This window comes from Protopterus annectens, chromosome 9.part0 (genome assembly GCF_019279795.1).
Source record: "Protopterus annectens isolate FY-2018-M chromosome 9.part0, PAN1.0, whole genome shotgun sequence".
Lineage (NCBI taxonomy): Eukaryota > Metazoa > Chordata > Ceratodontiformes > Protopteridae > Protopterus > Protopterus annectens.
The window spans coordinates 627,711,019-627,726,143 of NC_056743.1; positions in this window are offsets into that span (position 1 = coordinate 627,711,019).

A 15,125-nucleotide genomic window follows, 5' to 3' on the forward strand; every position below is an offset into this window, starting at 1 on the left:
TTCACACAGTTACAGAAAAACAATACTTAACTAATCTCACTATATTTTCCTGACCATTCTAAAGAGTTATTATTCTCTGGTTACTGACCTGAGCAAGGCAAGATGATGCAGGTGAGAGATCCTTCTTTGTCAGGTTACAAAAACAGAGTGCCATGAGACTTCAGTCTCACCTAGTATTAAACATTATTTTTAGTGACGGATCACAGATTTACATCACGTACATCTAGTCATCTGACTTATGGTTCCCATGCAACTCCCCATTACTAGAAACTCCCAGATTTATCACCTATGTGTCAATAATACACACACACACACACACACACACACACACACACACACACACACACACACACACACACACACACACTTAAGATCCACTGCAGTTCCTGGAAGTCATAAAACAATTTCAAACCTCCACCCTTCCAGAGTAGAAATTAGTTCACCCCAATGACAATGCAAGAAGCTTCCTAGTACAGATTTTTTTGTCTCTGGCTGCATTGAGAACTGTAATATACAATCTTTATGGCGTAAATTAAATAATTTAAATTCATAGTATTTTTCAAAGTGAGGTGGATTGAGATTAACCACTTCTCTTCCGATATCCTCTGTTACAATATATACATTTAAACAGTTACAAAAGTACATGTACATTTCTTTCTCTGTCCAGCAGGACACACTGTTTATTTATTTTTATTTATTATTTATTTGACATTTCCATGTCAGGGCTAGCCACCCAGTGGTGTAAAACCTCAGCTCGAGATGACTGTCACTGCTGAAGTGACACCCCAACCCCATGTGCAAAAATGGGAAAAGGGTTGAAGATGGATTGATGGATTTATCTGACATGTGTTGACAGGGAAAGCCTGACTGAGCTAAAGCCCTTTTTTAGTGGAGGCCCAGGGAGAAAAGCTCCACAGAAAAATACAAGTTTAGTAAATACAAATTTTTAAAATTCAACATTACAGGCAAAAAACATTATGACACATGTCTATTTACAGAGTTAACATTTGACCACAGAGCAGAATACTAACTATGTAATATGATCAAAGTATAGGAAATTTATAAAAGAGTAAGATGCATTGCTTCAAAAGAGTGCAGGGAAGCAAGCCTATAAGTAAAAAAGAGATAGCAAAGAGGGAGACTGCAGTTAAGGCAGGAGGTTAAGAGAAGTGAGTAAGTTCTAAGGATAAAAGGAGTAAGTAAATAGTGAATGGTCAGTAAAGAATGGAAGAATTACTTGAAAGGGAAGGTTAGGTACAGAGGACAGATGAGCAGAAATAAGGTGTAAGTTGATCTAAATGGGAGAAGATGAGGAAGTAACTGAGAAAGTATATAGAAGGAAAAATAGGAAAGAGGGCATGATAGGGTAGGGTGGAGGGAATAGAGATTCAAGGAGGAGTTTTACAGTGACAAGTCAAGGTAGTGTTTAGGTGATGTTTTAGAGCTTTCTTGAATTCTTGAGTCTGCTTTATTTGTCTTAGAGACAAGGGGAGCTTGTTCCATGATAGAGCAGGTAAGTAGCTATACAGTTTATCCACAAGATCTTTTGGGTTTATAAATTTCTATCTGATATTGATCGGACCTCCTAAGGTTTCTGGATGGTGTGTAGAGGTAGACTAAAGATAAGATGTCAGGGCAGGAGAAGAGTTTATACAGTATGGAATAGATGATAGCAAGTTGAGAAAGTAGAAGATGATAAAAGAATTCTAGCCAGTTTAGTGTCTTTAAGAGCAAGACGATGAGATTTAGGTGGCTGGTTAGAAGCAAATCTGGCTACTTTGTTATACATGTTTTTTAATTTAGAGAAGATATTGGATTGTAAGTTAGTTAAGATTTGTGAACTGTAGAAGACATTAGGGAGGATATAAGTGTGGGCAAGTGTCAGTCTAGATTCATTTGATAAGAACTTTTTATTTCTATATAGTAAGCCTACTTTTTGATGGGTTTTCTTGATGCACTGGAACACACGCAAGTCAAATTTAAGTTGGTCATCTATGATGGCACTGAGAAATTTAGTGTGGGTTTCAACTTTAATGGTTATGTTGTTGTGTTGTTAAGGGGTGTTATGGTAAATGTGGCCTTCTGGTGGAACAGCGATTTAGAGAAGAAAAGTAGATGTTTAGTCTTTTTAGGGTTAAGTATATGAGTTGATTATTGGAGAGACAATTTTCAATGAGGTTGAAAGACTTTTGAGTAAGGGTATGAAGGTCAGGGAGTGTATCAGAAGTAGTGATGACTTTACAGTCATTGGCATACTGTATAAGAGATGATTGTGGACAGGAGACATAAAAGTGATTTATAAAGATGTTAAAAAGTAAAGGGTCAAGTATTGATCCTTGAGGAACTTCCATCTTAATGGGGAGGAAGGGTGACAGAGAGGAGAGACACTTGACAACGTATTGTTTGTTGGATAGGTAGCTTTGGAACTAGGAAGCAGTGGCAGTGGAGAGATTAAGGTTAGTGGGCTTGGACAGAAGAATATTGTGAGAGACAGTATCAAAAGCTTTGTAAAGGTCTAGAAAGAGATAGGAGACCAGCTTGTTACTATCTCTAGCCAGGGTGAGAGTGTGTGTGAAGGAGATAAGAGCTGTTCTGGTGCTGTGGTGAGGATGGACACCATGTTGTGTAGGTGAAAGTATATTTTCTAGGGTGAGATAGTCTTAAGATTTTTTTATGTATGCACTTTTCTAGTATCCTTGACAGAGAGGATAGTATTGTTATAGATCAATAGAAAGTTCAGTACTGTTTCTACCTTTGTGGAGGGATATTGTAGAGAAAATTTTCCACAGAGAGGGGACAATGGATTCACTAATTGTGTGGTTTATGAGGATAGAAATGGGATAGGCTATAGAATTGGCAGCAACGTTAAGGTAGAGTGGAGGTAGGTTATCTACTGATGTAGAACAGGGTATCAGTTTAAGGAGAATATTTTTAATGTAGTTTGTAGAAATTGGCTATAGTGAGAAGGAGTTACTGAGTTTAGGAGGGATGGAAGACTTTAAGGATTTAGTGAAGTTTGAGATCTGTGTGAGTTTACTAATTGTATCGATAAAGTAAGAGTTGAAGATGGAAGCATTCTCTTGTAGAGTATTATTACAGCAGGGATTAGGAGTGGAGTGGTTTCTTGGATATAGGATTTATTTGATAGTATTCAATAATTTTTTGGGGGTTTCTGTTATTTGGGGTTTATAGTAATTTTTTTTTGTCAATGATGAGTTGTTTTTCGGTGAGGTTGCATAGTTCCTTATATGTGTGGTAGAGAGTGGGTAGTTTGGTCTTAGTCCAGAGCTTCCATGCGTTATCTCTTTTTTGTATGTTAATACATGTTTTAACAAAAGCAATGTTACAAATACATTTTCAACACAAGCATCTCTACAAATCAGTTTGATATATAATAACATATAATTCTTTACAGAATTCCAGCTAGTTGTGCTGGCATATGTTATACATCCACTGCCCTACTTCTCCTGCCATAGCTGGCAATACCTCACATTGTCACATCTCTCCCACCTTTGAAAACTCAAGCTAGCTTTTCAAGTGACACTTGAGAAATGTTGCTTGAGAGGAATTAGCCTATCTAGGAATACATTAACCCATACCTGTCTTGAGATCATCTGCCATGGCGTTGTTGACCCCACTACAGTGCTGCACTGTCATATATGCCTGCAACCCTAGGCTCCACCATTGTAACTTGTCATTTTGCTGGCTGGCTCACTGTAGGCATAGATCCTCCTCAGACTCCTCCTACAAATACTCAGCTCTAGGGTCTCCCTATCATGGTAAGGCTTCATCATGTTAACATGGTACAATTTGTGCCCCTGCCTCCTGCCTAGCAGTTCTACCATGTAGTTAACATCACTGACCTTCCTTACCACTTTGAAGGGACCCTCCCAAGCTACCTGCAGCTTATTGTGTCTATCAGGAATGAGAAGCATAACTTGCTGTCCTACAGCATTTTCTCTGGCTCAAGCATTCCTGTCATACCAGACCTTTTTCTGCTGTTGGGCTCCTACCAGGTTCTCCTGGGCCAATCCCATGAGCTCCATAAGGCTTGTCCTGAGGTTTAGGACATATGCCACAATAGACTCCTTGTGGGATTTACACTCACCCTCCCACACATCACAAATCAAATCTAAGGGTCCCCTCACCCTATGCCAATACAGCAACTCAAAGGGTGAAAAATCCGTGGATACTTGGGGTACCTCTCCTTATGCAAACAGCATATGGTGAAAATATTTTTCCCAGTCTCTCCTAAACTGGTCTGAAAATGCCCGTAGCATGTTCTTTAGTGTAGAGATTAACCTCTCCATAATACCACCAGTCTGGGGATGGTAGGGGGTAGTTTTTAGGTGCTTCACCCCACAGTGCTTCCAAGAAAAACCAGCAGGTCTGACATGAAATTGGCATGTCTGTCAGTCAATATTTCTCTTGGGAAACCTACCCTGCTGAAAATCTCTAACACAGCATTTGCCATTTTCTCTGCCTCAATGGAGGATAGAGCCACTGCCTCAGGGTATCTAGATGAATAATCTACTACCATCAGGATATACGTCTTCTCTGTGGAACTTGGGGTACCCAGAGGCCCCACAATATCCATAGCTACCCTCTGAAACAGCTATTCAGTCACATGCAAAGGCATCAAAAGAGCCTTGACCTTGTCTCCTGCCTTGCCTCCTTTTTTGGCACTGATCACAGGTCCAGCAGTAACCTGTTACATCCCTTGCAATCCCAGGCCAGTAAAAGTTCTGTGTAATACATCTCACGGTACACTTTATGCCCATATGACCTGCAAAAAGAATGTCATGAGCTATGGCTAGAAGTGCTAGATGGTAGGCTCTAGGCACTACCAACTGCTGTATTACCTCACCCTCTAGCCCTCTCTCAGGGGTCCACTCTCTATGCAGTAACCCTTTGTTCCAGTATACAGACTCCCCTTTTCCTTGAGAATCATGCACCTCTTTAGCTACTTCCCTCAAGCCTCTCAATGTAGGGTCCAAGAGCTAAGCCTGTCTCAACTTTATCTTTGTAACTCTTCCTAGCTCCCCTTCCACAGGAATTCTGGTATCCTCTGACATCAGTGCCTCACTGTCAGCCTGGATACTGCCACTCACCTCTGCCCTTGCAGTCACTCTGTCCAAGGGAACATCAGTACTTACCAGCAGCTGTGGCTCCCATTCAGGCTTACTGCTTCAGGGTAGCTCCCTCACTGAAATAGTCACCTCACTAGCCCGGTCTTCAGGTGTGAGATCTGTCTGGGTCTCCCACAAGCTACCAGACCCACATGCCTGTTTCCAAGCCTGACTGTGTGTAACTGCATGCGCACAAGATACTACATTATCAAACTTATTCCCTATCAAGACATCTGCAGGGATATATTCAAACACACCTACTTGCTTGTTTTCTTTTCCATCCTCCCAGTCAAGGTAAATCCTGACCAAAGGCATTTGGAATGGGGTCCCTCCTAAAGCTCTGACTGGACTGGACTGCCCAAGCAAGTACTGCTCCTCTTTAACAACTGCAGGTTTCACAATGGATATGTCACTGGCTGTGTCTGTCTTAGCAGTGGCCTGTTTTCTATCCACTGAGATAGGATATAACCTCTGGTGATAGTTTGATACTCCTGTTGTCTCCAGACAACTTACCGCTGGCATACTGTTATTTCCACTTGCTGGCACCCCCACCTTTTGTTCTTCCATGAACTTCTATATGATATATGGCCCCACTTGTTACTTTTAAAACATTTAACCCTTGATCCTGGCCATGTACCTGAACTAGTGGCTTCCCCTGTTACTGCAGGGCTCTGTTGGAGTAGTTTAGGCTGCCCACCAAGGGTTCCCTTATAGCCTTGTAAAGCACTGGGTATCCCTTTCCTGTGCAGTGATGCCTGGCTTGCTAAGTACAGATCTCCTTTTTTCCCCAGCTCGCTTGTAGAGTTACATTCTCGGTGTGCCAACAAGATTCTTATGTCCTCAGGCAAAGTGCTAAGGTCTTGTTTCCTCACCAAAAGGTCTGGCAGTCCTTCAAAAGTGGTGACCTGACACCCACTCAGCCACCAATTAAAATAAGTGCTTAACTCAACAATATAATCACACACACTTTCATCTGCCTTGCGTTTGTGCTCATGAAACATTTTTCTGTAAGATGCAGTTATTAACTTAAAATATTCAAGTAAACAGTTCTTTACTTTATCATAATTTAAACAATCAATATCAGACAATTTAGAAACAGCAGTTACAGCTTTATCATGGTGTGAAGATATGTGAAGGCTGCCAGCATAGCTAGATGGAATTTTGTAGATAATTCTGTCATTTGTAAATATTAATATAAACCATAGGCTTGTTCTCTTAAATGTGAAAAGACTGCATTGGATGTTGAAATGAAAAAAATGTAACCACATTGCACTCTGCTGGAGGAAAACTGATAAGTCAAACATTGTATAATTGTTTGATCTCAAAACTTGGAGCCGAGATGTCTGGATAAAGGAATTATGCTACAAGATACCTTGAGACAGTGACTTTGTCCTCCACTGAGGCAGAAAAGGTGGCAAATGCTTTGTTAGAGGATTTTCAGCAGGATAGGTTTCCCAAAAGAAATACTGACTGACAGGGGTGCCAATTTCATGTCAGACCTGCTGGCTTGTCTGTGGAAGTACTGCGGGGTGAAGCACCTGAAGACCACCCTCTACCATCCCAAGACTAATGGTCTTGTTGAGAGGTTAAACTTTACAATCAAGTCCATGCTACAGGCATTTGCAGACCAGTTTAAGAGAGTGGGACAAATATTTGCCCCATCTGTTGTATGCTGCAGAGAGGTTCCCCAGGAAGCCACAGGTTTTTCACCCTTTGAGTTGCTGTATGGGCATAGGGTGAGGGGACCTCTAGATTTAATTTGTGATGAGTGGGAGGGTGAGTGTGAATCTCACAAGGAGCTGTTGTGGCATATGTCCTAAACCACGGGACAAGGCTCAGGGAACTCATGGGTTTAGCCCAGGAGAACCTGGCAGAAACCCAACAACAGAAAAAGGTATGGTATGACAGGAATGCTCGAGCTAGAGAGTATGCTGTAGGGCAGCAGGTAATGGTTCTCATTCCTGTCAGACACAACAAGCTGCAGGCAGCTTGGGAGGGACCCTACAAGGTGGTAAGAAAGGTACATGATGTTGACTACATGGTGGCACTGCTAGGCAGGAGGCAGGGGCACAAATTGTACCATGTTAACATGATGAAACCTTACCATGATAGGGAGGCCCTTGTGCTGAGTATTTGCAGTGGAGTGCAGGAGGGATCTGACGGAGATCTGGTGACTGATCTCCTTATTGAGGCTCGGACTGAAACCTCAGTGGAAGAGGTAGCAATGTCCCAGCAGCTATCTCCTACCCAGGTTTGAGAAATCCAAGCAGTGTTACAGGAGTTTGGGGACGTGTTCACTGGGAAGCCAGGGTGCACCCATACAGGACTCCAAAGGCCTATTAGGCAGGCCCTTTATAGGGTGCCTAAGAGAGTCAAACAGACTCTGAGGGTGGAGATACAGGAGATGTTGGAACTAGAGCTAATTCAAGAGTCTAACAGTCCCTGGGCCTCCCCAGTGGTGCTGATGCCAAAGATGGATGGCAGCACCAGGTTCTGTGTGGACTACAGGAAATGAAATAGTCACACAGAGTCAGATGCTTACCCCATGCCTAGGACAGATGACACCCTAGGGAAGCTGGGTGGGCCTAAGTATCTTATAGCCATTGATCTTACCAAGGGTTACTGGCAGGTGCCCTTGACTTCCAGTGCTAGAGAGAAGTCAGCCTGTGTGACTCCTTTTGGCTTGTATAAGTTCACAAAGATGCCCTTTGGGATGAAAAATGCCCAGCAACTTTCCAGAGACTGGCAGATCATATCCTAGCAGGAGCAGGTGGGTTTGACCTTGTTTACCTAGATGATATTGCAATCTACAGCTATTCCTGGCAAGAGCACCTTCAACATGTCAGGGAGGTGCTGGGCAGACTACAGAGGGCAGGGTTGACCATTAAGCCCAGCAAATGTCAGGTGGGTATGGCAGAGGTCTCCTTAATGGAACACAGAGTGGAGAGTGGTAAGATCAGGCCAGAACTTGCCAATGTAGAAGCCATTCAGGCATGGCCAGCACCTGTTACCAAAAAGGACGTGAGGGTATTCTTAGGGACAGCAGGGTACTACAGAAAGTTCACCCCCAGTTATAGGACCATATCTGCTCCCCTCACAGACCTGACAAGGAAGAACAGGCCAGATAAGGTAGTGTGGACCACAGCATGTGACCAGGCTTTCCAGAAGCTTAAAGAAGCTTTGGAAGGATCCACTGTGTTAGCCAGTCCAGATTACAGCAAAGAAGTTGTTGTGCAGGTGGATGCTTCAAACTATGGGGTGTGGGCTGTACTTATCCAGATTTCTTCAGAGGGAGTGTTTATCTCAGTTGTAGACTCCAACCCAGGAAGTAATGCTATACAGCTGTAGAAAAGCAATGTCTAGCCATAGTGTGGGCACTGCAGAAACTTCAGCCTTATCTGTATGGAAGAAAATTCACTGTAGTGAAAGATCACAATCCCCTAAAACGGTTAAACAGAGCCAGACAACAAAATGCCAAGTTGCTAAGATGGAGCCTAGGGTTGCAAGCAAATATGTCAGTGCAGCACCGCAGTGGGAGTAGCAATGTCAATGCAGATGGGCTCTCAAGACAGAATGGGATAAGGTGTACTCAGATAGACCTAACCCTCTCAAGCAACATTTCTCAAGGGTCACTTGAAAAACTAGCTTGAGTTCTTGGAGGGGGGGGGGGGGTATGTGAAGATATGTGAAGGCTGCCAGCCTAGCTAGATAGAATTTTGTAGATAATTCTGTAATTTGCAAATATTAATATAAGCCACAGGCTTTTCTCTTAAATGTGAAAAGACTGTATTGGATGTTGAACTGCAAAAATGTAACCACATTGCACTCCGCTGGAGGAAAGCTGATAAATCAAGCATTGTATAATTGTTTGATCTCAAAACTCAGAGCTGAGATGTCTGGATGAAGGAATTCTTCCTATTGTTTTGAGACTAGTGTTAATTGCTAGATTTTACATATATAATGCTTTAATTGCTGTAGTTTCCTGACTAGGTGCAAGCTTACTAAGAAATGTTAATGTAGAGTTTCTATTAGCCTGGGAAACCAGAGAATTGTATGAATAATGTAATCTAAAATGAGTTAGCAGGATGTATTATCAATTTAAAGGATTTTCTCAGAGACAGAGAGAAAGCTTTTTGGTTTCGTATTGAGAACATCCAATTCACAAGCACTCTTCCTGTGCTCTGTATGTAAGTAGGATCTTAGACTTCAGTGTATCTCTTCGAAATAGCTAGGACATAGGAAATAGACTAGTTGTTTTCTGTATTGATGTCATAACTATTCTACAGTATTATTTTGAGCATTTTCCTGTGACTGAACTCTTGACTAGCACTGTATAGTAAAAAGTATGGTCTTGTGTTTTTATTATTTATTATTAAATATTTGTTAAACTTTTCAACTGTGGCTGTTTTGTGTAGAGATAATTTAAGCTCTAGAGTACATTGCATGTATATAGTGATACTGTACCACTCCAAATAAGCCTTGCTGCTCAATCACACTTACCATTTGGATAATAATATTGCACAGTAATAACTGGACACCCTTTGGTAAGGGCCTTTTTAGTAGCTGATAAGTAAGGGTACTGATGGCAGTGATTACTACCTTATAGCCTGGACAGAAGGGGCTCAGCTAGTGAACCTGTGCCAGCCTTCCCCAGGAGAGTCTGCGTGGTTGTATATAAATCATATCTCAACATGTGTGTGTGTGTGTGTGTGTGTGTGTGTGTGTGTGTGTGTGTGTGTGTGTGTGTGTGTCAGCTATTTGGCAGGGACACGAAGCACTGTTTGGACAGAGAGAGTGCTAGGAGGACTTAGCTTGGGACCTCGGCTAAGGACCCCGCTCTATAGCTGTGCCAGTGGGGAGTCTTATTGGGGATCTGGAGAGAAAGGGAGAAACCCGCCCCAGACTGACTGTGATCTCTGTGTGCTCTTAAGGGAAATTGTACTTTACTGTGTGTGTATTTGTTATCCTTCCCAATGTGGATGCCCATCACTGGTGTTATTGGTGAGGATTGAGGCTCCTTGAGTGCTGAGCCAGTGCACGGGTGCAACTCATGGAGTAAGGGGGTCAGGAACTATCCCCAGAGCCTTTGGTCAACATTATACTGTTTACATACTCTTTCAAATATATGAATAAACTATCAAAATTATTACCCTCTGTAAACTGTGGAAATGATTTACTGACCTTTATTGCTTCTGGGGTTCAGTTATTCCCTTCCCCATTACCTCTATGACCCTGGCAAAGAGTCAGCATCTCCTTCTCATGTTGATGGTGTGTGTCATTTTTTTCAGCGTTTAAATGCTGCAGTCTCTTTGCTGATTCTACTTCAACCTCCAAACACCACAGTCTCTCTGCTGATTCGAATTGCAAACATTTGGCTGACAGTTCAAGTTTCTTTAACTCCAGATAGATTTTTAAGTCCACTGAGGAAAAGGTGAACTGTCCTGTTTCTGAGTGCTGCAAATTCCAATTACCAGACTGATTATCCTTCTGGTTGCTGGTCTGAGGTGCGAATAAGGTTGAACTCATTTTCTCTTTAGTCAGATTGGCATTCACCAGTCCTTTGGCTTTGCACACCTTGGCCAACTGGTTCTTTGTCAGCTTTGCATAATTCTCTGCTGACATCTTTGCCCGCTTTCCCTGAAGAAACAAAACTAACAAAAAATAAATAAATAAAAGTGTTGTGAATGAAACTCTGAATGTTTACCTTGTTGCTGCTTAGAAGAGACATCTTTAGTGACAACTTCCTACATGCTACAGAAGTTCAATTAATATCCACCCCACTTCTCTCCAATATGTAAAATTAACATTAATACAAATGGTAGTTTGACCAACATAGTAAGGCTTCCAGGAGTGGCCACAGTGTCACCAAATAGATACAAGTCCTCTCAAAGTTTAAAATATTCTCTAAAAGACCAGCCACAAACAAACGTTTAAATATATTTAATAATAAATAATAAAGGAATATGAAAATACTAAATATCTGTTTATAATCATCAGAGCTTCAATCACAGGAAATATTAAAAATAACACAGGTGGACAAGTTCACACAGTTGCAGAAAAGAAATACTTAACTAAACTCACTATATTTTCCTGACTGTCCTAAATAATTATTATTCCCTGGTTACTTACTAGAGCAAGGCAAGATGAAGTAGGTGAGAAATCCTTCTTTGTGAGGTTACAAAAACAGAGTGCTCTGAGACTTCATTCTCACATAGTATTAAATATTGTTTTTAGTGATGGATTACAGAATGACATCACATACATCTGATCATCTGACTTCTGGTTCCCATGCAACCCCCACTGCTAGAAACCTCCATGATTTAGCACCTATGTATCAATAATACACACACACAGAGCCTTGCTAAGATCTGCTGCAGCTCCTAGAAGTCATAAAACAATTTAAAATCTCTACCCTTCCAGGGTATCAATTAGTTCACTCTAATGACAATGCAGGAAGCTTCCTAGTACAGACGTTTTGTCTCTGGCTGCACTGAGAACCGTAAGATACAATATTTATGGCCTAAATTAAGTAATTTAATTTCTTACTATTTTTCAAAGCCAGGTGGATTGAGATTAACCTCTTTTCTTCCAGTATCCTATATTACAATATATACATTTAAACAGTTACAAAAATACATGCACATTTCTTTCTCTGTCCAGCAGGACACAATGTCAATACATTTTTAACACAAGCAACTTTACAAATACATTTTCAACAAAAGCATCCATACAAATCAGTTTGATATACAAGTGACATATAATTCTTTACAAAATTTCAGCTAGCTGTGCTGGCATATGTTACACATCCACTGCTCTGCTTCTTCTGGCATAGCTGGCAATACCTCACATTGTCACAGGGGCCACATGAATGGTTTATGATCTCCACGATGTATGTGAACCACTCTGAAGACTGACGGGTCACTAGTAATGGTATAACAAAGGCAATATCCAATGGCAGCAGGGCAGAGGGGATCAATGACAAGCAGGGATGTGGCAAGGCCAGCCAATGGGAGTGATGTCAAAAAAAGTTTGACACAGATACAGAACTCAGCAAGAACATTATGCCAGGACAGAAGAATTAGGATATCACAAGGTTTCTACTCAGGTGTCCAGGCATGAACTGATGTATCAACAGGAATGGGACAGCCAGACTACTAATATCCATTGAGAATGTCCTAAATGGAGAGTAACAATGCAAATGACAGCAAGAACCCAGAAAAAACAAAAGCTCAGGAGATGAAGTTTTTAAGATATTTAAGATTGCATGATAGGGTGATGAGAATAAGGGGAAAACTAGTACATTATTGCTGACCATTATTGGATATAAAAAAAGCACAATCATACATTGTGAACAAATAGTATACCATACAAGCTTCAAAACAGAACCATAAAATGCAGGCAAAGAGTGCAAGCACACAAAACTCAGAAGATGGAATAAGAATACAATAACTTTAACTGTATGTAGCCAATAATGGCTAAAGTTAACCCCAACTAATGCAATGCAGAAGCAAGGAGGAAATGCAGTTGTTAAAAAATAAAACTAAACTGAATAATGTCCAGATGAAACACTATAAGGTAAGTCCATATAAGGAGTGAGACTGGGTGCAAGAGTATGGAGTACTTGATCACTAATTACTTTATTACCTTGATTGGTTCTACTCTTATCGCTTAGGTACACACATCATCAATGCACTCTCTTTCAGCCTGAGTGGCATGCACTGACCTGAATGTTTCAAGATGACTCCTTCTTTGACAACACTGAATCATAGCCTCCCATCTCCAGCAGAAGGTCACAAAGAAGCACTTGGAGAATAACAGAAAATTAAATGGTCAAAGGAGGGGGACATCAAGTTGTACTTGAACAAGATTTTATTAGATTGCTCTTTCTTGGTACTTGTAAATCCTTGTAGACAGATTTCTGATTTCACATATTAAAGTGGGACTATTTGTTTGTACTATGCTAAGTTGCTTATAGATGTTGTTATGGAAATTTTGCTGTTCCCCAGGATAGGAAGCTATCCTATCTGTTGACAAACGGGCATAAGTTTCTTGAATTGCATGTGTAAGTGATGTGCTGGTAACCCAGAAAAAGATGGGAGAGTGAGCTCCCTTGTTTTATCAAGTCTAACGTTTTTGGTCAACTTGTGGACAAATAAAGAGTGGTCTCCTAGAAAAAAACTATATAGAAAGTGAATGTAAATGTTACAGGGATACTAGATCACTGCAGACCATATTAACCTAACATTAGCATATATTTATACATGCTTAGCTATGCCATGCCATGACATAGAGAGAAAAAGTCCTAATATGGCCCAGGTGACCTAGGTTCGATTAGTGGTCGCAGCGGGGGAAGGATGGATATGGATGTGCATGTCCTGGGGAGGTGTATGCATGCTTGGACACACCTTGTATTAGATTCCTGGTGGAGGCTGGGTATGCAATATGGGAGTGTTGCCCTAAGTGAGAGACACTGGCTGATTTATAGTGGAGGCAGGACAATATGCCACATATCCCCATTGCACTTCTGCTCACCAGCAAAGATACAGTCATGTGTGAGGGGTAACAGGTGTTAGGGCTTAAAGAGTAAATGCCTTAGACAGCAGTATGACACTGGACTGGGATGTCTCAATCTCCTCACCAGCCCTCAACATGAAACAGAGCAAGTCCATTGGTGAATACAAGCTAAAACTACATTACTCCTACTATAGGCTTCAGCATAAATATTCTAAATATAAACTAGTGTAATGTAAGTGTAATGTTAATAGTTTGCTTTACTTGCTTTATATAATTTAGTATGTATGGTTCAACCTAAATTTCAATATATACTACTCCATTTAGTCCTTCTTCTGTGTATACTGCTAAATATAAACATTTGTAATTTAAAAATACAGATCAGTTGCAGTTTATTCTGCTCAGGCCTAAGCATATTAAAATAGTTAACCTCCAAATAACATATCAACTATTTTCAATATATCTTAACTATATAAATATGTATATGACCATGTGCAGTGTATAGTACTCCAAACTATTGGAATTCCCATTACTATATGGTTTCCACTTTAGACTTCATAGACGTTAATAACCACATGGAAGTAACTGTTGTACTGATAATGTTAATGTATTATATATACATAACAACAGAAAACTGCTGCATATTGTTTTATTACTGTTTATTAGTAGTGCTTACAATGTATTGGTTTTTGTCTTCTTTATATTTTTAACAATGTTCAGACCCTGACATTGATTAATAATTCTTATATTCTGCTCTTTATAGTATTATTGCAATAATGCCTATACTGTGATGTATGCTTTATTCCTTGAATTTGCCTAATTGGGTTGTTACTGAACAGGGTCCTTGAACAGATCCATTACCTAGTTAACAAGGGTAAGAAAGTAAGTAAGCAAATAAATAAATGCTATGGAAGTGATTTACTTCCCCTAATAATTTATCAGTTCTCCTTTAGGATCACCCTAATAACGCTAATATCCAGGTTGTGGGTCAACATCATGGCTCTACTTTAGCTTCAATTACTGGATATTGCTGTTAAAGCTCTCTGGACCTGAGGTCAGATGTGCAGTCCTCAGTCTTAAGGCTTTGGTTTCATTTACCCTGGTATGCCTCAGGTGCATGTCCTGGCATGCAGGTAGTTGTAGACCTACATCAATTTTTGGAGGTGGTCAGTCTGGAGCAAATGGCTACCGATTACCTTGTATACCTTTCACTTTTTGTGGGTATGTGTCTTGTGTCACGTGTCTTGAACCTCCTGACCTGCTGAATTTTGAAAACTGACATTTTGGGGCATTTCATGTGGAAAGAAAACAATTGAAAACTGAATTATCATTTAGAAATTCAAGATGCAGTTATTCTATTACATTTGTACCTTAAAACACAGCTTAATTATAGCTTATAACTGAATACCCAAATGTATGTTTTCAGAAAACATTACTAGAAAATGTCAGGTATAGAGCATTCTATTGACTGTAGCCAACAGTAGG